This window comes from Cuculus canorus, chromosome 2, assembly GCF_017976375.1.
Source record: "Cuculus canorus isolate bCucCan1 chromosome 2, bCucCan1.pri, whole genome shotgun sequence".
NCBI classification, from domain to species: Eukaryota; Metazoa; Chordata; class Aves; order Cuculiformes; family Cuculidae; genus Cuculus; species Cuculus canorus.
Genome location: NC_071402.1, coordinates 45592216 through 45619222, shown reverse-complemented (window position 1 = coordinate 45619222; position 27007 = coordinate 45592216). Strand labels below are relative to the sequence as shown.

Sequence of the window (27007 nt, the reverse complement as noted above, 5' to 3'; positions counted from 1 at the left end):
TTGGAACCCAAGACAAACCTCAGCATTTCCCTAGAGGATGCATGTACACCCATCATGTTCTTTGTAGCCGCCTGCTGTCACAGCCTCATGAATGACCTCTGGAGAAGACTGAAAAACTCAGTTTGCTAAGGCTAGAAGCATACAGAACTATAATAATGGAGATGCAACAAGAACCATTCCACTCCTTTTAATATTAGGGCTGTCATCTAGATAGGACGTAGTACCTCAGCTATCACTATAAACAGAGGACTTGCCCAGGAAATCTTCATTTCTCTCCCTTTATATTTGGCCCTGCTGAAAATTAGCTTTGCTGTTTTGCTTAGCTACCCAGCGAATTTAAAGAACTTATTACACAGAAAGCCACAAAGCCAGCAGCACAGCACTGAGAAAGCACTTTTTAATTAACTGCTACAAAGCTGGCCAGAACACCATGCACAGGGCTGAAATCTACCTTTGTATGCATACGATCTTAATCTCACTTGAGTCCACAGAAGCCAGTGTGTGCAGCCTGGGAAATAATTTAGTCCATTAAATTCATGCAATTTACATACAATTAGCAGCTTCAGAGTTTTACTTTTGAGGAGAAAAGGAAGATAAAGGAGATTTAAAATAATCAAAACATTCTCACGTGGCTGGCTATTACTGTCTCAAATTAGGGTAAACTGTCAACTCAAAAGATATTTTTTTACATCCTTGCAGATATTTTTAAAGAAAAGAAAAATACAAATATTAATCAAAATATTTCAGTTTATGTTTAAATACAAAAAAGTCTCGGTAGATTTAAACTTCCTATTTCAACTGAAGATATGCTTCTTTCTTTGGGGTCTGCATTTGCTACCTTCAAATCCACACCAAATCAGTCATCCATAGCCTCTTTGGAAATATGACATACATACATTTTAAATGAATTAAAAATGCCTCAGGAAAAAAAAAATGCCCTGCAACCAAGAAAAAAAATCAAATCATCACTATTACTGTTTTCTTACTAAATTGTGAAGGATAAATTTCTGATGTGGATAGACACATACTTTTTGTGTAAATCTTGTATATAGTATAAATTTGGGTTCTGTTATTGATTTAATAAGAATACCAGCAGCAAGATCCCTGCGCGTGGATCAGACGTGGATGTTAAAAGACAGCCAGGTCCTGTGAGGTGCAACGTAGCACCTGGGAAGTACATCTTACCTCTTTTTCCCTGAATGCATATCTCAGTGAAAGAGGTACAAACTGTGAGTCATGAATTCCAAATGGAGGTTGAAGGCAGCAGTGATGCTGTACAAGGGGCTTTTTGGGGGTGGTGATTTGTAACAGTGAGAAATGTTTCTAGGAGATAGAGTGACACACTGTTAACGACAGCTTTCTCATCAGTGTCATAATTCAAAACCTTGATCTGGTGAAACATTATATCCATTAAATCATCCTACTTACTTTTATGCATGGAAAAGATGCATTAGAGAGCATCACGTTCACCAGTTCAACACCCAGCCAGTAGACAGCCTGAACGCTAGGACACAGTGGCACAAGGAGAAGGCAGTTCAGGAAGAGGGCCTGGGACTACGGAGTGCAGGAATGCCGGGCAGAAAGAGAATAAATAGAAAAGCCTGGGCAGAGGAGTGACCCACTGCTGTGGGGAAGCCAACAGTTTTCACAACAGGAGAGTGCTGCAGAGGAGCCCTGGCAGAACATGCTACACCTACTATTTTTAGGACTTTAGGAACTCTGACTTTTTGTATACAGTCAGCAGAGTCACCTTTGATTTTTAGGTCTGTTAACTCAAGGAAATTATTTTTATTTAATCAAAACAGGGCTTACACAGAAACTCCCTTAAGTTTAGAGGTCTGGACTTCTGAGCATGAGCATCCTCTGCCAGTTGGACTCACCCTGCCGAAGGACGGTCCCACTGCTACAAGGAATGTTCACACCCTTTTCTCAGAAGAGAAGACAAGTTATGGGTTTGGCAGGTGCTTTGAACCTCACTGCACTTCCTCACATGCAGTTAAGCCCTGTTTGCAGTTGGTGCTTAAAGTTGCCTGCAAATGCAGGTAAGGCATCCAAGTTCCTTTGTGAAAACTCAGTCCTAGTAAAAACTAGATCAACTTCCTAAAATCATACATTTTGCAGAAGACAAAAAAAGCTCAGAGAATGTCTGACCAGCCAGCAGTATTTGATACTCAAGTTAAATGGCAGAGGAAAAAAAAGGAAACAAGTCATGGCCTTGAGATGATAAATCCAACTTCTTGGTTAATTAATTTAATAAAAAGGTAGACAAGGTAGAAAATTTGTGCAGTTAACAGTCTAAATTTTTTTTAAAAGGTGTATACAGCCATGTTAAAAGGTGTCACTCCAAAATGTAGCCTCACACAGGTGGTGAAAATATCCAATGAATTCTCTGAAAAATATTTCCATGTGTTATTCTGTCACAGAAGGGACTTTTTAATCAGTAATTTAATTTGATGAATCACAAACAATAATTCCTTAGCGCTCATTCTAATTAAAGACATTCAATGAATTTTCCCTCCCCCAAACACTGCTATGCTTGGCACTTCTGTGGATTCCCTGTCACCCATATGTCTACCACAGACTCAAAGGCCAGCCTGAACCCAGGCTTAAAGCTTCCATACCTTTTGTTTATTTCTATAGTCCTTCATATAATAGATGTACACTGGCTACCGAGTTTTTAAACTACAAAGAAGACAGACATTATCTTTGATTATCAGTTCACTTGCTGTTTGGTAAATCAGCCAAGGAAAAGGAAGTTTCCAGGGAAGACTACTCTTACACTAACCAATCTGGAGCTTTTGTGTGACCCTTTGTGAGTTGCCCTGGGAGGGAGGAGAAAAAAAGCAACTGTCCCTTCACTATCTATTCCATGGACCCAGGTCTCTGGAAAGGCAAATATCAGTCAAGATGCCTTCCCTTTTTACTCTATAAACACAAACAGAATATATGCTGTTTCTTTAAGTGGACTGAGTGTGTTTATTAGGCTTTTGCAATAAACATTTTTGATAGGAGAAAAATACCCTTCCTTCAAGGTGAAAACAGGTCTCTTACTTTCTCACTATTACATTATCATGAATTACTAATGGGCCTCATTAAAACAAAGACCCCGTTTGTCTGCGTATGTATATGCATGTACGCATTGCAGAAACACACATGCACACATACATTTTCTACATGTAAAACACATACATGCATAAATAGATCTAGGTCAGAGAATATTACTATATAGTAAATTACCATTAAATTATATTAAAGTTATTTTTTTTATGAAAACCTCAACAGAAAAAGCATATATACTAAAAATATAAAAATGCATAGGCTGTACATATATAAACTCTGCTGAAAAAAATAAGAAAAAGCTGACAGTAATAAAAAGCAGACAGTTAAAATCTTACTGCAAATAGTCTAGTTTAAAGCTGGGAGTCTTTAGCACCTATTAAAGTAAAATACAGGACCATATCAAAGAAAGCCAGAGCATTAAAATCACCAGAAATGGAATAGCTAGAATACCCCCTGTTCAACTCTACCAGCAAGAAAACAAACACACATTCACACACAGCATCGTGTCACACACACCACCTTAACTGAGCTACATTAAAATGAGTTTTCCTCAAAGAAAGCTTGTATTATGACTATACCTTTAAAAAGCTCATGTTTTCTCTGTTTGGGTTTTAATATGAAGAAAGAAACAAGGTCGAATCAGGAGTTGTAAATTTTCATGCTTAATTTGATAGTTCAGCACTTTTGCAGTTGAGTTTGCAGCACACACAGATCGGTTTCCTCATGCTTTCCCGCTTATTTTTTAGCACACAGGAATTCTTAAGCACGCTGCACAGTGCATACACAATTTGTCAGGCATGCTCATCGTCACTTGCTCAGCTTTATGCACCAAATGAGACACGCTTCAGGTTTCTAGGTGCGCATCTCACAATGATGTTTTAAAATTTTATCACCTAGGTTCCAGGGAACTGAGGCTTTGAATCTATATTTGAAATACCACCTGAACGGGTGAAACATATTGGTATTCCACACACAGCCTCCTGCTGTCATTCCACTGTTGGCATGGGACGGTCTTCACCAAGACTTAGAAAACCTCATTCAATATTCCTCTCTGGAGGATCTGACACTTACTGTGAATTCTGCTCTTCAACTTAAATACCAGTGTCTGTGGCAGGCCAATTCTATCATTGCAGATACAGCATCCCTCAGGCGAGGTCCAACCTTTCTCTCGCAGTGCACCCAGGGATTAGCTTGACTTCCCCTAAATTCTCTCCAGTGCACAGTACGAGCTAATCTTTCCTGTAGGAAGCAGGAGATGGGGTTGCCATGACAACAGAGCACATTCTAGCAGTGGGACCACTGAGATGAGCTGAAAAGACGACAGTGAAACATGCACTCAGCCTTCCTCCGGGGCTACGGGCTTCTTCCTCCAGGATTTAATTCCCCTGCAAGTTTACTGACAGGCTAGGAGGTTGATTAGCTATGTATTCTGCTAGGGGGAGATTACTAGTTAAGAATATGGTTGAGAGATCATAGCATTATTTAATGAAACTGCCATTCCTGCTTATGTGAAATTGCTGATTTTATAAGCAGAGTGGCTGCTTTTAGAGCGCTACTTGTTCATACACATTAGTCCTACACTTAGTCCATGCTAACATCTGACTGTAATAAAGGTAAAGAAATAAAGTCACAAGCTGAGCCCTGCGCTTTAGCTTTGGTTTTCCAGCATATTAGCCACACGGTCTTTCTTTAATGGTTTTACATTTGTACACATGCATGGACACAAAGAGCACAGTATAACATCTGTGTTTGAAGCTCAAAGGTTTCTGCTGATGGGGGAGGGGATACAGAGAAAAGCAAATCACAGCAGCCACGTGTCTTATATAAATGACAAAACAGGCACAATAAGCTTTGGGAGCCCTACTCATCGGGCAAAAGAAAACTGAGTAATTCATACTGTAAATACCAGCTATTTACCACCCCAGAATGTCTGAATCCTACGGTTTAACCATTTTTTTCTCAATAATAGAAATATTTTATAGCCCTTGCATTTCATTAATTTACACATTTTTAAATGTTCAATCAAAGTTTCGTGTAAAGGGTTTTTTCTTTGTGTTTTAATTCCTCTTACAAAACCACACAGCATATTATTGTGGTAAATTCTTGGAGGCTGGTGCACGACTGCGTCTTCTCCTGTTAATTCAGACACAAGCATGTCCCAGTGAGCTTCCACATAAAAGGAGCAGCAACTGAGGCCAGTCTCTAATCATGTTTTTAACCATCCATTTGCACAGAACACATTTCTTCCTCCTTTGTGCCTTTGCTCCCAAACGTGTAACGTGTGGCTGCATACACAACACTCCATCAGAACGCAAGATACACCAGTCCCCTCAGTGCCTGTAACAGCCTGTCCCATCTGAGTACTGAAAGAGCCATAGATGAGTCAAATCTGCACCACCTGAATCCACTCCTCTCTCTGGAAATTTTAGAAGAAAACAACCTCCATGACAGTCTCTGACACACAAAGGGAAAGAGTCCAGAGGCTGCATTTAGGTGGGGGCAGGGGGTGCACCTCACTGCCTGGAATGAGTGAGGAAACTGTGGGGAAGTATAGAGGGATGGGGCATGAGGAAGCCCAGACTGGATCTCCAAACTATAATCAAATCACTATATTTTTCCTGGTGCTCCATTAACTGCATTTACAGTGAGAAGCCCTTGGACAGTATCCAACCAAACAAAACCTATACAATCTATTTTCCATAGTTAGGCAACGCTGCACTTCTGTAACCTTGAAAAATATGTTACACAACCCTTTCAGTTTTACCTTAATTTGGATCTTAGCATGCGTCAGGAATATACATGCACAAAAGAGTATCCTCCAAGTCTGCTAGCTCTGACTCATCCCACAGTTTGCTATGATGATGAATTACACCACAGAGTATAACACCTGTATTTATTATCATCTAATTAGTCTTAGTATTTTGTTTGGGTTTGGGGCCTTTTTATTCACTTTTCCACTCATGTTCTATTCAGCTGGAGAAATGCCAAATCATGTAAGCCACATATGGTTTTGCTTTTGAATTCATCCATCCAGAATTCCCAAATACTGAAAAATCCTTGACTAAAAAATTTTCAGCTTGAGAGACAGTATTTTGCACCTTCGGTTCCACTGGGAAACACTGATATTTGTAGGCATGCAAATTGGTTTCGAGGAAAAAGGGCATATAATCAGATGTTGAATGATGTTACAGATTTTTCCTGTCATATGCTGTCTCCTCACAATGTGAAAAGAACAGTTAACAGGAAGATTAATGCTGTGAAAATAGCTAGACTACTATTACGGTTAATGAAAGTGAAGTTCTTGGGTTTTTTCGTTTCACAAACTATGACTGTAGAAATCAGTAAATATTGCCCTTACAATGCAAACATTCATTTCTGAATGCTCATGTGCAGAACTTCCATATAATACTACTGAACCTTGTGTTTCTGGAAGTTCAGCTTTTCAACCAAACACAAAATATAAGTACAATGTTCCTGTAGTTATTAGAGAGGAAATGGGTTCCCCTGCCAGCACGCTAAACAATTAGCACCCAGTTGCTAAAGCGGGTCCAAGTTAACCCTAACCACCTTCTTCCCATTTTGGCTGAAACTTCTTGGATTTTATTTCAGATGAACACCCCAATTATGCCCTTAGCAGGAACACACTCTTTCATACACACATGAAGAAACAGAAGCGCTTCAAATGTGCAAAATTCAGAGATCTAGAACATCAAATTGCTCACAGGTATCCCTATTGCATATGTATATCCCTAGGTATACCCACGGAAAGGCAACTGTTTTAGTTAATCCAGGTAGAGGTTGCCAGAACAAGGAACAAAATAAAATGAAAGGTGATGACATTTATTTAAGCAACGTACTGCAGCTAAGGAACAAAGCATATGTGTAACATACTAGGAGCAAAGCAGCACATTTCTTAGGCTCAAGTAGTATAACCACCTCTACGTCCTTAGCAGAAACAAGGTGCTTTCACTGCTCTCAGAAGTCTGCTCTGCCTTTTTAAAGTACAATCTATGTTTATCAAGGCTGGAGTTTGAATTTTGCTATTTGTCCACCCTTTTGCTTGGGGGGAGGATGAGAGGTGAATACACAACAGCCACTTTTCTCTCTCAACAGGACACCCACAGTTTAAAGACAAGACGTGGGAGCTCAGAAGACACATACTGTCCTACGTTTCTGCATGAATTCACAGCTTTAGACACAAATGAGGAGCCTGAGGATTTCATTTCAGGCAAAAAGACAGGAAAATAAAACTATATATAGGTCCAACATGAAAAGCTGACACAAGAAAGTGAGGGTCTCTGTTTTGATTTCCTCTCTTTTTTTTTTACTATGCTTAACTGTGAAATCACCATTGAATTCTCAATTTTATTACATAGTTTTTCTCTACATAGCTGTTCACTGAGTCCTTTGAAATCTGTGGATGAAAGGAAATATCAATCTTCTTTTTAAGAACCATTCATTTGAGATTAAACAGTGCTAAATGGTGAGCCCTGAACAAAATGTTTAAGCACGTGTAAGTCTTGCTGAAATAGAGCAACAGTGCCCAGTACTTTACAGGATCAAACCTGTGATTTGGGGTTTTAAAACTCCTAATTCCCTATCCTTTCCTTTCTCTTTTTAAATCTATCTCAGTAACTCAGATCCTGCTTTTGTCAGATGAATTCCTCACATAAAATGCCAAATGACCTTCAGTCTTAGTGCAGTGATAAATCAAGAAGTAGCCTACATCAGTGCAAGCTGTACCACCACCTTCTGACTGCAAACATACAGTTTTCATATTTTAAGACCAGAATTAACAGTGCAGAACTAATAAACAGAATATACCTAAATAGGTAGATGGAAAAGAAAATTTTTGCTTTTGCACTTCAAGAGTGCAACAAAATTGATCTTAAAATCAAACATTTTATTTTTGGAAATGTGTCATATAATTAAGAATTTTTCTCCTGTAATTATATCCACTGGATCACATGGGCAATTGGGACCTATTTCTGGTAGCACTTAGACTGTTTTTTCTGCACGTGGGGTCCCTCTGAATTCACTGACTTTACTTTAATTTTATAAATACAAGTAAGTAAGGTATTGGCAGAATCAGCATACAGGAGTTTTGAATCAAATTATTTTGTAAGTGATGACACTTTTCAGGAGATATGATTTTTTAATGCAAAATGGCAAAAATTACTATGATCTCATTCTAATAGCTGAAGTAATTTATATAGAAAAACTAAAGCAGCCTATACTTGTAAAATTATAATATAATTCTGTCTTAAGCAAATGGTATGCATTTTGAGAATAGACTTCCAAAGTACTCACTGAAGAGGTAAGCTACCCCTTTGTGACACATGGGCAACATTAAACAACATTAAACTGAATTATCTCTACACTGAAATCATAAACCCAAGATGTGGTCAGATGTTCTCAGTAAGATGTTCTTTTTTCTAAATCCGTAAGTTTAGTTTATCAGATTGGGAGGAATGGAGTGGCATAACAAGGATAAAAACACTCTTTCAAGCATCTGTTGCTTATACATCTTTTAAAAACTAAATTTCATATCTTTCTTAAACAGGCAATAGGACTGGACAGAGCAATCTCCAGAGGTCCCTTCCAAATTCAACTATTCTGTGATTCTGTGAGTTACACAGGCTACTTTGCGGCAGTACAGTCCCTAGTGAGTGAGACCGACATTTACACCACACTTAGGTCGGATAGACATTCTTATTCAAAAAGAAGATATATAGAAAATAAGAATGACTTCAAAATATGTGTTATTTTCAGCAAGAAGCCCTTATCACCCTCCTGCAAAAGGACAAGAACAGATATGCTCTCCTCACTCAGACACCATCCAACAGGTAGAAGCATGACTGAGAACAGAGCAAGCATGTTTCCCTCCCTTACCCTCTAACCACCCAGGGACTTTTAGGTCAGACTTTTCCTAAACCTGACCTTACATATCTTGGCTACATTGTCAGCTTTGTGGACCACACTAGGAAGTCAGTTGTGGTCTTTGGGTCAACTAGCTTTGTCCATACTGCATAACTCCTAACCTGTCTCAGCTGCATGGAAACCCCAAATCAACCAGTTGATGAGACAGACATAGCACAGCCCTCCACAGCAGTGGTTGTAAAAGCACAAAAATGACATTGCATTGCAGAGTCCAAATCCTAGGAGAGACTTGGTTGTCTTGATCCCAGGAAGAGCCTGAATGTGAACTGCGTGGATATGGTGTGTATGATCTGGATCTCAGACCTGGGTCTGAAAAATGCAGAAAGCCAATGAATAGCTTAAAGACTTATTCTTGTTTTTTAAAGCTCTTCAAGGATTTTCCCTCAATTGATTTTTCTATTTTCTTTTAACATAAGCAAGCATTTGGCATCTTGACATCCTTCTGCAATGCATGAAAAAGTATCTTCTTTTACTTACTCTGGTCATGACCTCTGTTGATTCCCTCTGATGGCACATACACTTTGTATTATAAGAGACAACAAATAATTTGTCCTTTTTCATCTTCTCCATGCCACTCACGACTTCACAATTGTCAGCCATGTCCTCTTAAATCAACCTTTTCCCAGCTAAAGAGTCATAGTTGATGAAGTTTCTTCTCAGCAAGCGAGTTGAAATGGTCCAGCACAGACCTTGGACGGAGGTTATAGCTAAGCTGAGTGAACATCTGTGTGTTCCAGTGCTCAAACTGGCAGACGCTGACCCTTACACAGATGACATTACACAGATGTACCCTACATCAGCCACAAGCTCAGTGACTCTTACACACTAACAGTTTTGAATCCCAACAGGTTTGAGCTCCTGGCTCTTCCTCTGCACATAGTTTTTCTACACTATGATATGCTTCTGCACAGAAACCGTCTTCTTCAGGGCAGTTCTTACTGATGTGACCAGTGAAGACCTCTGATTTTTTCACTCGCAGTTCCCTGAACACCAGCTGCAACAGTGCAAGAATCAGATTTGCTACCTTCCATTTTAATGCAAGATGCTTTGAAGGTCAGATCATTTTTATCTACTTTATTTTATAAGTGTGAGCATTAAACTATACGTCTCCCAAACAGGAAATTCAAGGTACAGGCATTTAAAATAGTTATATTGAATATTACCTAGGTACTGTCTCACAAAGGTTGTATCTAGCACCATGTAAATTTGGACAAATGAAAATGTTCAGTAATGTAAAACCTATTCACACTCTGAGATAACCGAGCTCACTTCCAAATGTTCTGTGCTTTCTGAGCTCACCGTCACTCCTGTTTTACAGTGTTAAAGTACACTCTCTAAATTTATTTCCTCTCTGTATCTGTTACTTCTAATATTTACATTTAATGCTCTTAAAGAAGCTCATTGCTTTCTGTTTATTCATGTAAATTTTACTCTACAACCTTCTGTCCTTTAGCATAATCTATATAAATGGGCCAGGCAAGCATTATGTTGGGCTTGTCAGACAAAAGCAACAATAAGATGATCAGTGTATTTATAGCTTTATACTTTTAGTGTTTATAATTTCAGCATCTCTATGCCACATGATTCAGACTAACTTTTCCAGCTGATTTTAAAAATCCAAGAAATCCAAGTGTTTATTGTTCAAGCACTGAAGAAATTAAAATACCATCTTTAGTTAAGAAAAGAAAATCTAATCTAAATTAGCGTTATGGAAGGAATTTCTGCTTTACTGATGATATTTTTGATATTACGTGATATTGATTAATTTTAAGGATTACCAGTAAATATGTTAGGGCTTACTTCTCCCATCTCATTCTTCTGTGCATATTTCCCACCTGTTTATTTCCTATCCAGGGGCAGAAATAGCTCTACTGGAATATATCTTCTAAATGTATAAATTCTTTTCCATTACCTTAAAAAAAAAAAAAAAACAAACCCCACACCCCACAGCATAATGCAATTGCAATAGATATTATCAGTATGATAAATGCTTTTTATAGTGCTCATGGTTTCAAATGAAATTAATTTTAGAAGCTGCATCGAATTTCCCTCTATTACTCTAAATCATGTCACTACCGTACTTTGGATGACCTACTGTGCATTTCTGGTTTTGAATGTGTTTAGGTCTGTTCTCAATGTAACACGAAGGCTGATTTTCCCTGACATAATATTTGGTCTTTTTAGACTTTTATAGCTTCTTTTTTCAATATATCAATTTAAGTTACAGTTAGGGAAAAAGATACTGAAATTAAAAAAGCTGGAAACAGGATGCAACAAAACATAGTGAGATGACTGAAAGGTCAGTAAACAAGCAGCTCTGAAAGAACAAAAATGCCTGTTTTCTAATCACATCAGGCAGGAAGTTCTATTTAATGCTCCCTGAATACCTTTATTAATTCAGAGCAGGAGAAAATATTTTAGGTAATTTCTATCTTAAAGAAAGATCACAGAAAATAAAGATGTTTACGTAAATCACATTGGCTGATGAAGCTTCTGCAGGAGCTGCCACTTATGGCAGACACACGGAGAAATCAGGATGAGGGAAAAAGGAAAATGACACCATGCTAATGGCTAGCAAAGTGATAAAAAAATATCCCAGCTATTTATCTTTTAAAGTGGAATTTGTCTATGGACAAATATTTGGTATAAGACCAAGACTAACAAAATCAAAAGTGAAGCAGTTTAGGTTCTTTTTCTTGCATACCTATAAAAAGAGGCAAGAAAGATATACAAGCCAGCTCTGGCTTGACAAAGCATTGTAATTAAGGAACACACTGTATGGGAAAAGAGTTGATTGTTCAAATTTTCATTCTAGTTCAGTATACATTAGTATATTTGTAAGAAATTTACCCCTATTACCCCATGGCTGCTAGATTGAAAAATGAAGAAGATAATAAAGTGGAGCTAAAGAATGCGCAAGCTGGAAAACAGGCTTTTCAAAAACACCATTAGACAATTATATCTAAGACATTTTAAGCATAGCTAATCTGTACTGGAATACCTGCACCGGTTCCTTGTTGTGCTATGAGGTGCACCTCCAGAAGACTTGTATGAGACGCTGAAGCAACGGTTTGTCAAGAGGACATGAGGAAGAGTATGACAAAAACTTTACTTCCTCTTGCTGTTTCCACCTAGTTTCAAAGCTCTGTTAAGTTTCATCAGCAGGTGTATAAAGAATAATTCTTTGGCCCTGGCAAGAGCAACAGCTAAAGTCAGTTTACAGTGGGGAATTATGAAACTGTCATTTAAATTGTTATATTACATTCTCACCAGAAGAGACAGCGCTTGACTGATTCAATATCTCAGCTGGCATTAGTCTCAGAGAATTATATGAAGAAAATATTCCAAGGACACCTACCCAGTAGTAAATCATTCATGCACTACAGATAAGAAAAACAAATAAACAGAAGTTGAGACTTGAGTGCATTACCTGGGTCATAACCTTGGTTGCCTACTCCATCTGCTAGCTACAGCTCACAGACAGATGTTAAAGTTGAGGAACACTTTATAAGGACAGAACAGAGATGGCACCATAAATATGATACCAGAGTATTCACTGTTAGATGAGGAAAGTGGGGGGAAAAGGATATACTATCTACAGAGCACGCTAATACTCAAAGCACAACACTCCATGTGCCTAGTAAGATAGCAGGAAAAACAATCGTGTCAAGACAGTGATTGATATCTTTTTCCCTCTTCTGATTTACGAAAAACAAATGTAACCAGTAAATTCATGAAAATAAAATTCCAATATATTGCACAAAAGGAAGGAATAGCACTACCTGAATGAACTTCTATGGACTGGTTACCCTAAAGCATCAAATGAAAAACATAAGTAGTCTTTAAGTTTCAGCTGAAGTGAAAACTTTCTCTATTGCTTCTTCGTAATGATGGTGCACAATTGGTCTGCAGTACTCTGTGAGATTAAGCACTACCTGTATAATCAGAAAAAGCCCTATGGCAAAATCCATTTCAATATGTGGGAAATTACTGCAGTGATTTCAGCAGGTTTTAGGTATGGTAACAACATTAATGCTTTAACAGGTACAGTTCACTCACCACGGAAAAGGCAAGGACATGCTCTTAATTGTATTCTCTAGTCACAACAAAATAAATAAATTCTGTGTACGTGACCTCCAAATACCTTGATTAACCTTGCTTACCGAGTATCTAGTCCACTGATCACTGATGTCATGAAGGTTTGCACCAGGGTTCAAGTGTTTTTTCTGTAGAGTGGGACAATGAATTAACATTCACTATACAGGATGGCTGGGCTGAGATTTACAAACTGCACTAGGATGTTTGGACAAACAACAACAAAAGCATTGCTGAAAGCCTAACCAAAGCACTGCCAGAGCAATCTGCGGGGTCCCATGGTGCAAATTTGATTTCAGTGAGACTTGTATGGCCAAGACTAGGGGCTGAAATTCCAGTTATGCACCACAGCTCATGTGAGTCCTGCTCCAATGGGTGACTCTAATGGTACTATGACCTTCCAGTGTAAGAAACCAAAAATACACAAAGCTATATTAAATGTATTGAGTGGGGGGAGGAAGTCAAATCCTGAGGAATTCAAGAGCTGCTTCCTTCCTAATCACATAGCTGGTGCCTCTGAAACAGAAAAGCTAGCAAGTCTAATGTGCCCTTTGCAAGTCAAAATTAGTGAGGCTGACATTGCTGGCTACACTTGCTATCAGCCTAGCCCCATCCATGCAGTGCAGCAGTGAGATGTGTAGGGTATTATTGTTAGTTCCCACTCACACACCAGTTTTGAAACTCCCACTAGCAAAGGAAGACGGTTCCCCACCAACACTTATTACATAAAGGCTTTGATTACATCAAAATAAGAATGGTAACATTTTTCCCCTACATCTCAGGACTAAAGATTTTCACTGAAAGAATCAAGTCCCCTTTATTTCGTTTTTTTAATTTTTGTTCACATTTCTTGACACCAAATGACTAAAAGGTCACGGATGCTCAGAGAATTGCTTTCAAGAGACCGAGTCCTGTGGTACTGGTTCCCCAGTGAAAAGGATAAATATGTGCTTTTCGGATTGTTTATGCAAAGCTGGTACACTGGTTTGACGTTGCCAGTAGGCATGTCTTGCAGGGCTGCCAGCCACACCTGCGTCTCCACTGAGCTCTGCCTCCAAACATGTCTGAGTGTGACATCCTTTGCACAGAAGACAGAGACAAGGATGGCACAAGCAGACAAGGTGGTGGGTCCAGCTGCAGCACAGAGCAGCCAATAAGGAGCACACCTAAGTGTCTGAGTGCATGTTTGGAGGAGGCAGGCACATGCAGTTCAGGCAGTGATTCCCTCACAGTTTATTTTTTCTTTTAAAGAACACTATGAAAGAGAGTCAGGCCTTTGTTTTAGAGAGATTCTTCTTGCCACTTGAGAAACGAAAATAAAGTGAGAATGTGTCAGCACGGTAAAAGAGGGGAAATAAAGAGCAAGAAAAGGGCAGAAGTGAAGAACCAAGGACTTGCCTTGTAAAAACAAGTAGTTTTTCTTTTGGTTGTTTTTTTTTTTTTTTTAAAGTATTTTTGCTTAATGTACATACATATGTAAATGCATTAGCACTTACATGCTCTAATTTGTATCAGGTCACCATTATGCCAGCCATTGTACTCATTGTACATAGTAACAAACATCCTGGCCTAGAATCATACTGCTTAATCAAGCAAGACAGAAAATAAATAGATTTAAAGCAATGTTATCCCCTCCACTCTCCAGACAGGAAGTAAGACAAAGAGAAATCAGAGGCTTGACCAGGGCAAAGGTAACTAGGAAAGAAATGCAAACCCACTGAATCCCAATTCTGTATCCCTCCCTATCACAACCAGAGCAGGGTTTGTGAACTAGTGGCTTCCACAGTGCTATTTTTGCTGCATAGCCATTTTCCTCCTCATAAATGTTAATCTTTTCAGAGGTACTTCATTTTTGCCTCACCTACTTGTTTCTTTCTGAAATACTAATATATTCTCCTTTAAAAAAAAAAAAAGAGTAGCAAATTGTCAGCAGTAACAAACTCTAAAAGGCCTCAGGCTGGTTGAACTGAGTGTGTTTTTACAAAATTATCGGATACTTTTCAGTGATGAATTCTGCTTCATCTGATGGCAAAAAGTATATTAGGCAATTAGGGGAGGAAAGACAGAGATTCAGGTAACACTCAGCCTTTATGTTGGTTCATGACAACAATTAGCACCATGTAGACCAAAAACCAAACAGCAGGGTCGCAATGCAGCATGAAACTCAATACTGCCTTTTCTTCCTGTTCTGCTACAGATTGTCTTTCTGATGCTCTGTTAGGTGAAGGGAAACCCCTCACTGCCTTTATCTGTAGGACTTTGCTTGCTTGACACTATGAAGTGTATACCATCAGGTATGTGACACACAGATGTGATACCTGGAAATTTAAAAACAAGTACAAATTATCATAGTGGGTCAAAAAAAGATTCATCTTGCCAAGTATCCCAATTCTAAGCAGATGTTGAGCAAAACACCATAGGAAAAGTAAAATATGATGATCCTTTTCCTAATACATCCTTGCAGCTTCCAGCAATCAATACTTTACGACCATCTCTGTGTAAAGATTTTTTAAAACTGTATTGAATAGCCACCAGTCAATCTATGCTTCAGGACTATGTTCAGTCCACTTTTGAACTGTTCATTTGTTCAGCTTTTGCAACACTCTCTGACAATAATACCACCACTTAATGATGTCACATGTGCAAAAATGCCTTATGATTCCTGCATTCTACTGCCCAGTCATTTTAATAAGTGTCCCAATTTTCTACAGTTTGAGAAATAGTGTTGAATAATACGATGTCTCTTTGTTCCACATTAATTCCTATTCTGATCTTTGTTTGTTATATGTTCTCTAAGCCTAGAGTATCTTGTGCTAGTATTTCGTTTTTAACATGAGGTTTCAAGGCATAATAATGCAATAAAGTCGAAGGAAACACATATCATAATTTGATAATGAGTTTGTATTCTGTACATAAATTTTTGTAATGTTTAAAGAGTTTGAAGAAGCAGCAGAGATATTTAGCTAGCATTTCTTCCTAACCGTACAAGTATGAGATCAATTTATATATAAAAGATTTAGGAGCAGTAGATTCGGAGGTTCAAATCTGCTACTCTTCCACATAAAGCTATCAAACAAAAGTTGTTTCTTTTGTTTGAATAGTGTTTCTTTGTTTGAATAATATGAAGATTATTCTGCAGAAGAATCATAGAATCATTTGGTTGGAAAAGACCTTTAAGATGATGAAGTCCAATCGTACCTGTCCACTACTAAACCCTGAGCACCTCATCTGCCCATCTTTCAAATACCTCCAAGGATGTTGACTCAACCACCTCTGGAACACAACTTGGAACCATCTGTTCCAGTGCCCGATAACCCTCCCTTTCAGAGAAGGAATTTTTCCTGATTTCTAATCTGAACGTTCTCTGGTGCAACTTCAAGACATTTCCTCTCATCCTGTTGCCTGTAGCGATAAAGTCTCCCCCTAGCTTCCTTTTCGCCAGGTTAAATAACCCCAGTTTCCTTAATCACCTCTCATAAGGTCTGTTCTCCAGCCCCTGCCCTGGACATACTCAAGCACCTCAATGTCCTTCTTGTAGTGAGGGGCCCAAAACCGAACACAGTATTTGAGATGCGGCCTCACCATTGCCAAGTACAGGGGCACATCAGTGGGTCAGATGGGCTGGATGCACATTTTTTACTTTTAGGATACATATATGTATTTCCAGCTAAAAAATATCACACAGGGATAGAGCAGTATACTTTAAACTCTTCCCTTGTCTATTTAGCACACATTTCTAAGAAATAGAGAACACAGATGGCCTCAGCTTTTCTATAGTAAACAAGGTGAACAAAAGTCACTAAAAAAGCTTATTCCCAAACAGAATGAAGTGTATATAACTGAAGTTACACATAGAAACAGATAAGAAGCCAATGCTGTTCAGTCAGTAAATAATAAAGCATCAAAAGGGGGACGCATCTTAACTGTGCCTTCATATTAAGGATGCTATTGTTCAGGCTCCAGATTTTCACAGTATGAAGAGATACTGGCAGTCATACAGTGGTTACTATAATAGAAGATCCCCAGGAGACAGTATTTATTTAGGTAGAAAACTGTTTCTGAGGATAGCCTCATGGGAGATTTGGTACATCTCTTCCTGAGCTTCCCAAGGGGACAGCAGTCAGACAACCTGACTTCAGCATCCTTCAGTACAACACAAACAACATAATGCAGGACATTCACTCAGGACAAGCAGACAGCCACTGTCAGTGTCTTATTAGGCTGTCACAGGAAGTAAAGGCTTCAGATACAGAGGGATATTAGTATTCCAGCCACTGATTCTATGGTATATATAAAACCCACTTTTTCCCTGCATGTATTTTTATATATATTACTCAACACCAGAAAGAAACCCTTTCCAAGGCTTTCTCTCACCCAATTTGCAGCACACAAACCCAGGTCCTGTCTCCAAGCCACAGGCCTGGGGCGATTCTATTTATAGACACCCTAGACTTAAGTAAAAAACACAGTATGTCAACTCAGTTAATAAAACCAGCACCATAGATGGCTTTCTTCAGCATATTATCCACACTCAGTTCACCGAGTCCCTGGGATTTAATGATTTAATATTAATATGAACACAGCATCTAAATACTGTAAGTTGCCAAGGTTTCTGATCCCACACATAAAGTGAAAAGAACTCCGGCAACTTGAGTTATTTATCCATATTTCAGTTTCGTGACATCAAGTACCCCAAATTAGAAGCCCAAAATTCTCAAAATTATTAGAGAAATAATACACATATATGTAGGTATAGATATAACCTGTAATTTGCATTTTGTTTAGCAAAATGGATTCTTGCATTTCATTTAGGTGTTTCTTTGGGTCTTGCTTGAATAAATATTTCTGCTTACAGCTCTCCTAAAAGCCAACTTCATTTTCTAGAAAACTGAAACAAACAAAAAAATGAAACAAAAAAGCTTTTTTTTTGTCCTAAGACTCTTTCACTGTGAATTCAGTCAAATCTGTTGGATATATCTGCAAGCCTGACAAAGGGCTGGGAATCTTGCAGGGAACAATATTCCTCTCATTTACTCCTAATGCTTGAATCGTGTTTCTGGCTCAGGGCCCAGCCTGAGACAGTGGTGAGCATAGTGAGTGATAATAAACTGTCATTTGACTTCTCATCCTCTCCTCTTAGGGAAAGGAAGGTGGAGGGTGGAAATTTGCCACATTCTGCCCACAAATGTACCTTTTCCTAGTCCAGATATCCCCTTTGTCCTCAAACTTACTACTTCCAGAAAGTAAAAAAGAAGTGGTGAAGGTGTTCCCATACTGCTGACAGAGAGAGAGAATAAAGCTTTGAAGAGGTGACTTGCCAGTTCCAGGGCAAGGATAACTAGGAATTCAAATGCCTGCAAAAAATCCCATGCTCGCTCCACCCCTTCTGCTGTATAATTCCATTTAAACACTATATTTTAGAGCTAAAAAGAAAAATTTTTCCATTTTGCTAAATTGAGAATCTGTAAGTAATGCCCTAGTAGTCTCACACAGCTTGCATCTGCTTTTAGTTAAACATAAAAAATATTAATAGCTCGTGCTCATGATGAATCTTGTATCTTTTCTGTCCCTCACACTACTAACTTTCAGCATTCATTCCTCTCAAGTATGGGATGTTCAGGAAGAAAGCCAGACAGTACCAGCATTTTGCTTGTTGCCCAGTGCATTAAGAACTCAGGGTTCTACGGGAGCTACAGTCATCACTAAGTCTGTCTGGGTGGCTGTTGGTGTTCTAGCACCAGAACAATTTCTCGGGACTGTTAAGAGAGAGATGATGATGATAGTAACAATAACAATAATAAATATTAATAATCTATAGCTTTTTTCCAACCAAGTCTCTCAACAGTAGATGAAAATAGATAAAATAATTCTTCATTCACGACATGAGATATGAGATGGTGAATGAACTCTAACAAATACAATAGACAAATGTCTAGAGAACATGCCCTTTGTTCTCACTTTTCTCAGCTATTCTGGCTATATCTGTTTTGCTCTATCCAGCTTCAACAGCGAGCCCTGACAGCAACTCAAAATTACCCTTCCACTGAAACCCCAGGGAGGGCAGAGCAGCTCCACCACCTGCTCTCCCTGGAGGGCAATCCCTGTTGGGATGCTGGATACAGACCAGTGCAGGGAGACAGGATTATGTCTCACAGCACCTCCTTGACTGAATCTGCTCTTTTGCCTTTTGCACAAAGGACCTGAGTGATTCTTCAGCTGTTCAATGAAGAAAACAAGGATATTCTTAAAAGAACTGATTTCACAGGTCTTCTTCTTACAGAAAGGATTGCCCTCTACATGTGGCATTTTTTAAATGAAGAGGGAGAAAAACTAAATATTTCCATAAAGATCAGTAAGTGAGAACTATCTTGGCATACCTTATGATCACAGAGGCCATTTATGCATGGAGTTACCAAATCCCTTAGTATAACGATTTACCCTGAGTTGTTCTGCTATCACACTAACGATTTCCCCTCTCATTAAAGAGATGTACTCATACCAAGCACTCTGACCAGAAGGAAGCATGTCTGGATACCTTCAAAAATATTAAGGTTTACAGATGTGGCCAACAGAATTTTTTCGATTATAATAAAAACTCTGAAAAAAAGACAGATTTTAAAGATTTTCCTTTTCTTTAGCTGCCAGCCATCAGCTGCTGACTTCATGCACACAACTAACCGAAGTCACTACACTGTCACAGCTCTCATCCTTCAGCGAGTGATGAAAACTATGCATAAGGTAACAGTTAGTGCTACGCTAAGAACAGGGGGAGCACAGCCATCACAATACAGTCAGTACACAGACAATATTTCATTACAAGACCAAATAAAGTACACAATACATAATCAGTATTTCCACTGACATTCATCTGACTTCAGCAAAGCCCTCCATTCAGCTAAGTACGCATCAGGAAAGTTTTGCAAGTGTGCTGAAGGAGGCCTCATTTGTGTCTTAGCACAGCCTCTAATTTCAGCAACACTACCTGTGACACTGTGACACCACCTTCTTTCAAAAAAGAAGTGTCCCCACTTGTCAAGACACCAAGCAGGACGCACCGCCAGATGAAATCTGAGGACTCTGACACTTGTTATGACACCCACAGGCTACTGTTTCATGACCTGATAGGCCACGACACAGAGGATTTAAAAACTTTTATTTAGAGCAGAAACAGATAAAGTCTTGGTTAACTCCCACCATCAGCCAGGTCTCAAATGGATCTTCTCGTGCCTTAGATTAATTCTCTACAAACTTCATGTAAAGAGCGCATGAATCACGGGGAAACTGTGACTTACTCATTTTGTTTTGTTGGTTTGGTTTATGTTTGTTTTGATCAAGAAACAGTATTTGCCACTTGACTACAAATAAGCCTCTGGAAAAAAAATTCATTAATGTAATGTTGTCCCTTTTGTCCCAGTGAATACATTCCTGTTCTTGTGATGCATAACTAGGCCTACAGGAAACACAGTAACCTAACACTCAGTTGTTTTGAAAAATTTGAAAAGAGTGATACCAAGGTCATTTAAAAGAGGGTTTGAAGACTGTTTTATTTTTTGAGAAATAAAAAAAATCCTTAAAGGCAGATGGAAGTCAACAATGCCATAAGAAGACATTAATTGTAGAACCAGGTTAACCACTAAGAAATTTATTCTATCTAGTGAATCACATTATAGTATACTCACTTGGTGAATATAGTTTGCAAGCTTTTATGTCACTTTTCTTTTCAGTTGTTAGTTTTTCATTGCAACTCATCCCTACTTCAGTTAAATACTATTTAATTAAAAACAACACTAAAAGGTTAAAAATTCAGAGAATTAAAATGATACACCTCACAAAGCAAACAATTAATGTTTAATAAGAAGCACTTTCTTTTGAATGAAATATTTTTAGTACTTCCAGAAATAACTGATGTTGGCAGAATTTTGATATCAGTAGACCTCTAGTGGCTATTATAGTAATTGATGATTGCATTAGTTGGTTTTTTTAATATTCTCTTCAGAAAACAAAACAGAAAAAAAAACCCAGATAAAAACAGCAATAAAATGTTTTTAGAGCACAAAAAACATGATAAATGTCTTATTCCACAACTATTATCCAACAAGTATTGAGGGGCTCAGTTCTCATTGGTTTAAAAAAATTACACAGCTAAATACTTTTACAAAACCAGTCATCAAAACCCAAACTTGAGTCAGCAGTTGATGTTTCAAAATTTCCTGAGGTTAGCTCAAAAATATTTGCCGAACACTCAATTCATTGCTCCTCAGCTGGGGCACATGCCCTCTCCCTGCGCAAGCACCTTTCCTTCTCATTCTGCTTGCTGCTGGAAAGGACCTCAGACCAGCAAGTCAGAAGTGGTTTGCAGAAGGCTCAGGACAGTCCCCAGTCTGGACTGGGAGCTGTGGGACAGAACATTGTCTAGTGGTGTAGCTAGCCATGGCTCTAGGCTAACCATAGCTAGAATCAGCCACTATCACTATTTGATAGAATATCCATTTTAATGATTCTTCATTCATTTTGCCTGAACTTTCACATTTCAGTGCCTGTCAGCAGGTGTAAAACAGATAAGATTCCCATGTGATGACTTAGTCAAGGAACCAGCATATGGCAGGCCTGGATGACCTTTGAAAAATCAGGCTACATTAGCTTAATGCGATATCAAAGATATGGATTTGATGCCTGAATACGGGACACTCAACACTAAAAGTGTCAGCCTGTGCTTATTTTGCTTATTTAAGAGTTTTGTCCCGACATGCCATCTCCCTAGATTATCTAAAATGCGGGCCAGGGGCCTAGGTACTCATATAAAATCTTTATCTTTCCCACATTTCTCAAAAACAGGGGTTAGACTTTCAACAAAATGCAGAAAGGCAGAGAGAATAAAAGGACAATCTATATGAACATACCTGAATATTGTCTATCCTATTCTTGCCATGTGACTAGTTAAAAGGCTTTGATGATATTAGGCTTAACAAATACTTGATGGCTTTTTCAGATGGTATTACCTGTCTTTTTCTCTTGGGGAATCTAAGGGTAACTGAGGGGTTTTATCTCCTAAGGAGATATACTTGGAATCATACAGTATTAGTAAGAAAGCAGTATAAAAATTAAATTCTCTTTGCCCAAGGTCCTCCCATGTGCCTCTTTAAGAGCTTCCACTTTAGTTGGTTTGCAGAAACTATTTCTTTCATATATATATATAGAGGTCTCTCTTGTGAGATCTCATCTGGAATACTGTGCCCAGTTCTGGAATCTTCAATGTAAGAAGGATATGGAGCTGTTGGGACGAGTCCAGAGGAGGGCTACAAAGATGATCAGAGGGTTGGAGCACCTTCCCTATGAGAACAGGCTGAGAGAGTTGGGTTTGTTCAGCCTGGACAAGAGAAGGCTCAGAGGAGATCTTATAGCGACCTTCCAGTACCTGAAGGGGGCCTGCAGGAAAGCTGGAGAGGGTCTGTTCATAAAGGCTTGTGGGGACAGGACCAAGGGGGAGTGAGTATAAACTGGAGAGGGACAGATTTCGACTAGACATTAGGAAGAATTTCTTCACCGTGAGAGTGGTGAGACACTGGCACAGGCTGACCAGGGAGGTTGTGGCTGCCCCACCCCTGGAGGTGTTCAAGGCCAGGTTGGATGGGGCCTTGGGCAGCCTGATTTAGTGGGATGTCCCTGCCCATGGCAGGGGGGTTGGAACTAGATGATCTTTAAGCTCCCTTCCAACCCTAACTATTCTATGATCCTATGATTCTATATATATGATCTGGGTGAGGGGATTGATGGTTGGACTTGACGATCTTACATGTCTCTTTCAACCTTAACAATTCTATGATTCTATGATTCTACGATTGAGTGCTCCCTCAGTAAGTTTGCAGATGACAACAAACTGAGCAGTAGTGTTGATCTGCTTGAGAGCAGGAAGGCCTGCAAAGAGATCTGGACAGGCTGGGTTGATGGGACGAGGCCAGTTGCATGGGATTCAACAAGGCCAAGAGCCAAGTCCTGTACCTGAGTCACAACAACCCCATGCAACACTACAGAATTGGGGAAGAGCGACTGGAAGGCTGCCCAGTGGAAAAGGACCTGGGGGGGTGGTGAATAGCCAGCTGACCATGAGCCAGCAGTGTGCCCAGGTGGCCAAGGAGGCCAACAGCATCCTGGTCTGTATCAGAAATGGTGTGGCCAGCAGGACTTGGGAAGTGGTCATGTCCCTGTACTCAGCATTGGTGAGGCTGCATCTTGAATACTGTGTTCATTTTAAGGACCCTCACACAAGGAGGACATTGAGTTGCCAGGGCATGTCCAGAGAAGAGCAACAAAGCTGGTGAAGGGTCAGGACACAAGTATTATGCAGAGCAGCTGAGGGAATTGGGGCTGTTTAGTGTGCAGAAGAAGAGGCTGAGAGGGGACCTTATCACCCTCTACAACTACCTGAAAGGAGATTGTGGTGCAGTGGACATTGGTCTTTTCTCCCAAGTGACTAGTGATAGGAGGAGAGGAAAAGGACTCAGGTTGTGGCAGAGGAGGTTTAGATTGAATATTAGAAAAAAATTTTCTTTACTGAAAGAGTGGTGAAGAACTGGAACTGATTACCGAGGGAAGTGGTGGAGTCACCATCCTTGCAGGTGTTCAAACAACATGTAGACGTAGGACTTTGGGACATGGTTTAATAGGCACAGTGGTGTTGGGCAGAGAGTTGGACTTGATGATCTTAGAGGTCCTTTCCAACTTTAATAATTCTATAATACTATGATTTAGATTCAGAGTACCTATCTTTTTGTCTTCCTCACACAGTGTTGCGTTTTCACAAAACCACTAAATCAAAAGAACTCTGCTAAGTCAAAATTTTTCAATGGATTTTTGGTGTGACCTCCTTCACATGCTGGTGAAAAAAAGTGATTAATCATATATACAAATCAGAAAAGTCAATTCTTATTTAAAGGACAATCATATGTACGTATGCATGAGATCTACTGCCTTCTGATGGATCTTTGTGCCTGACTTTCACAACCTAGAATGATCACAAAAATGAAATTATATACCACCCATGTAGGTTTATAACCCAAATGGTATCTATAAAATATCTTCTATACATAATCTTGAACATGTTTATATACACAAAGACAGAAAACACAACAGTCTCAAAAGGCTGAAACTTTACCATGCCAAAGGAATTTAAAAAAGAATGGAAGGCCTACATAATCAAGGATAGATTATTTGGATAAAAGAAAAACTGTGGAAATTAGTCCAAACAGATCTGAGCACATACAGGGAAGAACAGCGATATAAAATGTGTGTGCCAGAGCAACGTCTCTCCCTCAAGGAAGAACTGCCAGCACACACTCAAGCTATTCTTGACTGATTATGGTAGCCTGAGCAGTTCATAAAGAAAGAGTTTAAAATATTTGCAGCTCGGCATTCATACTTCCAAAGAGTTCAACAGATGATCTCTTGGCAGCCTGTATCCAATAGCTGTCTATTCAGATAGGATGATGGCTGTTCATTATCAAATCATCTCTTTGCCTAAGGGTGTTGCCAAACTTGTTAATGATAAGTTTGGCTGAACAACCTGGATAACACTCGAAGCAATATTACTAGGCAGAAACTTTCTGCTGTGTGCCAGAAGAGACAACCTGCCATTGCAAGGCTGGTTGCATGATACAAACAAAAGTGTTACGTATTTTTTTCAAATACGAAAAGAGTCTCAGGTGATTTGGTTAATTTATTTACAAGGATTCTTTGCACTGTTGAGCAAACAGCTACAAATTGGAATCTAAGAAGTATGTTAGTTGCCAGCATTTAACACTCCTCAGGATCTGAACACACAGTGAAAGCGCACTGTTTATTATTCTTTAATCTCTATTAAAACAGTATTTTCCTTTCTCCTCCAAACCAAGGAACTATACTGTGTGTAAATGAGATGAGTTTACAGCTCAGATAATTCTTGACACAACCTGCCAAGAAAAACTTTCCTCCAAACAGCTAAAATTCCTGTTCCTAACCCTGTTCCTTCAAAGCTTTCTCAGAGCTAGCTCTGGGGAGAGCTCTCTGGCTCTTCCTGTATGTTCCTGCTTACGGTCTCTTTGGAAACAGAACAGTGGGAAGCTGCACAGTAGAGAACAGCTTCATTTAACTGAGTTCCTCTCATTGAAACTAAGCAGACGAGTGCCTCTACCTTTGTGCAAAGTCAATATGGAACAGTAAACTCAATGGAAATTAAGTTTGCATCCCCTTCCACATGTGTTTTAATTTGTCCTGAAACAAAATATGAAGGGTCAGAGTGCCAGTAGCTCCTATTTGAGAGCTAATAACAAAAACCTGTGTCTTCAAGGTATTTTCTGGGCTCAGCTGATCCTAAGGGGACTGCAGCCCAAGGAAGACCCTGCAGAAGACTGAAGATCTGGAATCAGAGTACTTGGTGAAACTATCTATTGTAGATTCCAATACCAAAATCCTATGTGGCAGCGTTCCTTGTTACTTTTCAGTTATATAAAACTAGTTTGGGCTAAAGATGTGGGTGTGCAATCCACGAGACTCCAACACTAGCTAAGACCTTGAACCTTTGTTCAAACTTAAACATCACAGACATTTATTTTTTAAACCGAGGATTTAAAGGGTTCATTGATAACCATGTTTAAAGCAAAGAAAAAAAGGAACTCTCTGGTGTTTTGTGGTTTTGCCGAAGCTTGCTTGTACAAGATCTGTATAAGGAGAAACATGTCATGATCCAAAATCCAAGAGCAAGGCCTCAGACTTACCTTGAAAACATTAGCATCTCACAGCTTCCCTATGACTTTTCAAGTAATCATGTCATGCAGCCAGCAAAGCTCTTACCAGAGAGGAAGCTTCTGGCCTATGTTCACAGCTATCCTCTCCTTTCCTGCATAAACGTGTCACTAAAAGTGTCTGTCACACTTTAGGCTGAGCCGAGCTGCAGCATGCAGAAAGAACAGGCTCCTACTTAGGATACCTCTGACCAATCCGTATGTTCTACTCATTCTCATAACTGGCATGTTTAAGGAATCTAATTTGGAGTAGTAAAGATTATCTCACAAGATGTAGGTGGTTCTTAAAATATCCTCCAGATTTCTGGCCTAGCGTAAAAGCTGCTCCTCTTTAATATCAAAGAAATGGATTTGTTAAAAGAAAAAAAAGTTCTATATATAGTCCGTGCTGAATCAGTGTGAACATCCAGAAGAAAAAAAACAAATACAAATTATTTTCAGTGTTCAGAGCCAAAAAACCATCCTTTTCTTCCAAAGGCTGTTCACATTTCATTAAAGAGTAGTGCAGATTTAACTTAAGGTGGAATTTTTTCCACTGACTTTACAGCTCCCTCCCATTAGAGCCTGTGGTTGCCAAAAAAACCCCATTGCTTCTGTTCACTCCCATGGGAGGAATATGAAAGTATCATCCGCCCTCTTGTTTACCCATTCACCAGAGTTCTTGGACACATTTCTTATAGCCATTGATAAATTCCAGCATCAATCACAAACTTGATAACGCAAATTTATTAGACCATCTCTTTTGGATTATTTTGTTTTCTTTATTTCATAGTCTGCAAGCTATGTTCTGGCCTTCAGTCAATATTGCTGGCAATTTCTGATACATCCAGCTTCTAAATAATATATATTGCTGCAAATCAAGGCAATGGACATTCTTCTGTCAAAAACGACCCTTGCTTCAATTCCCCAGCTCCACTGGTCTTCTGATTTAACTAGGGAGACCGGAGAGTAAACTTCCCAAGCTTTGCTGTCTCTGCTAGTAGTTTAAATATTCTAGATTAATGATGCTCTGAGTCACTGGAAACGGTTGTCATTCTTGTTGTATGGATAGGCACATTTAACAAAAATGGTAGTATTCCTCCAAATGCTCCCAACTGAAAATGCTTCCTTTAGTATTACTACTTAGAATAATAAAA

At 39.1% G+C, this 27007-nt stretch overlaps 1 protein-coding gene across 6 annotated transcripts in view; it reads right to left on the bottom strand.

The window, feature by feature from the left end:
* NOL4 (nucleolar protein 4) overlaps positions 1 to 27007 on the bottom strand; it is a 199876-nt gene that overhangs the window by 104315 nt on the left and 68554 nt on the right. The window contains exon 1 of one of the 6 annotated variants that reach the window (XM_054059344.1): positions 4132 to 4282. The exons of the other annotated variants lie outside the window; for them this stretch is intronic. The gene's annotated coding sequence lies outside the window, so the exon portion shown is untranslated. Of the gene's footprint in view, positions 1 to 4131; positions 4283 to 27007 lie in introns of those variants that run through there. 6 annotated transcript variants of the gene reach the window in all.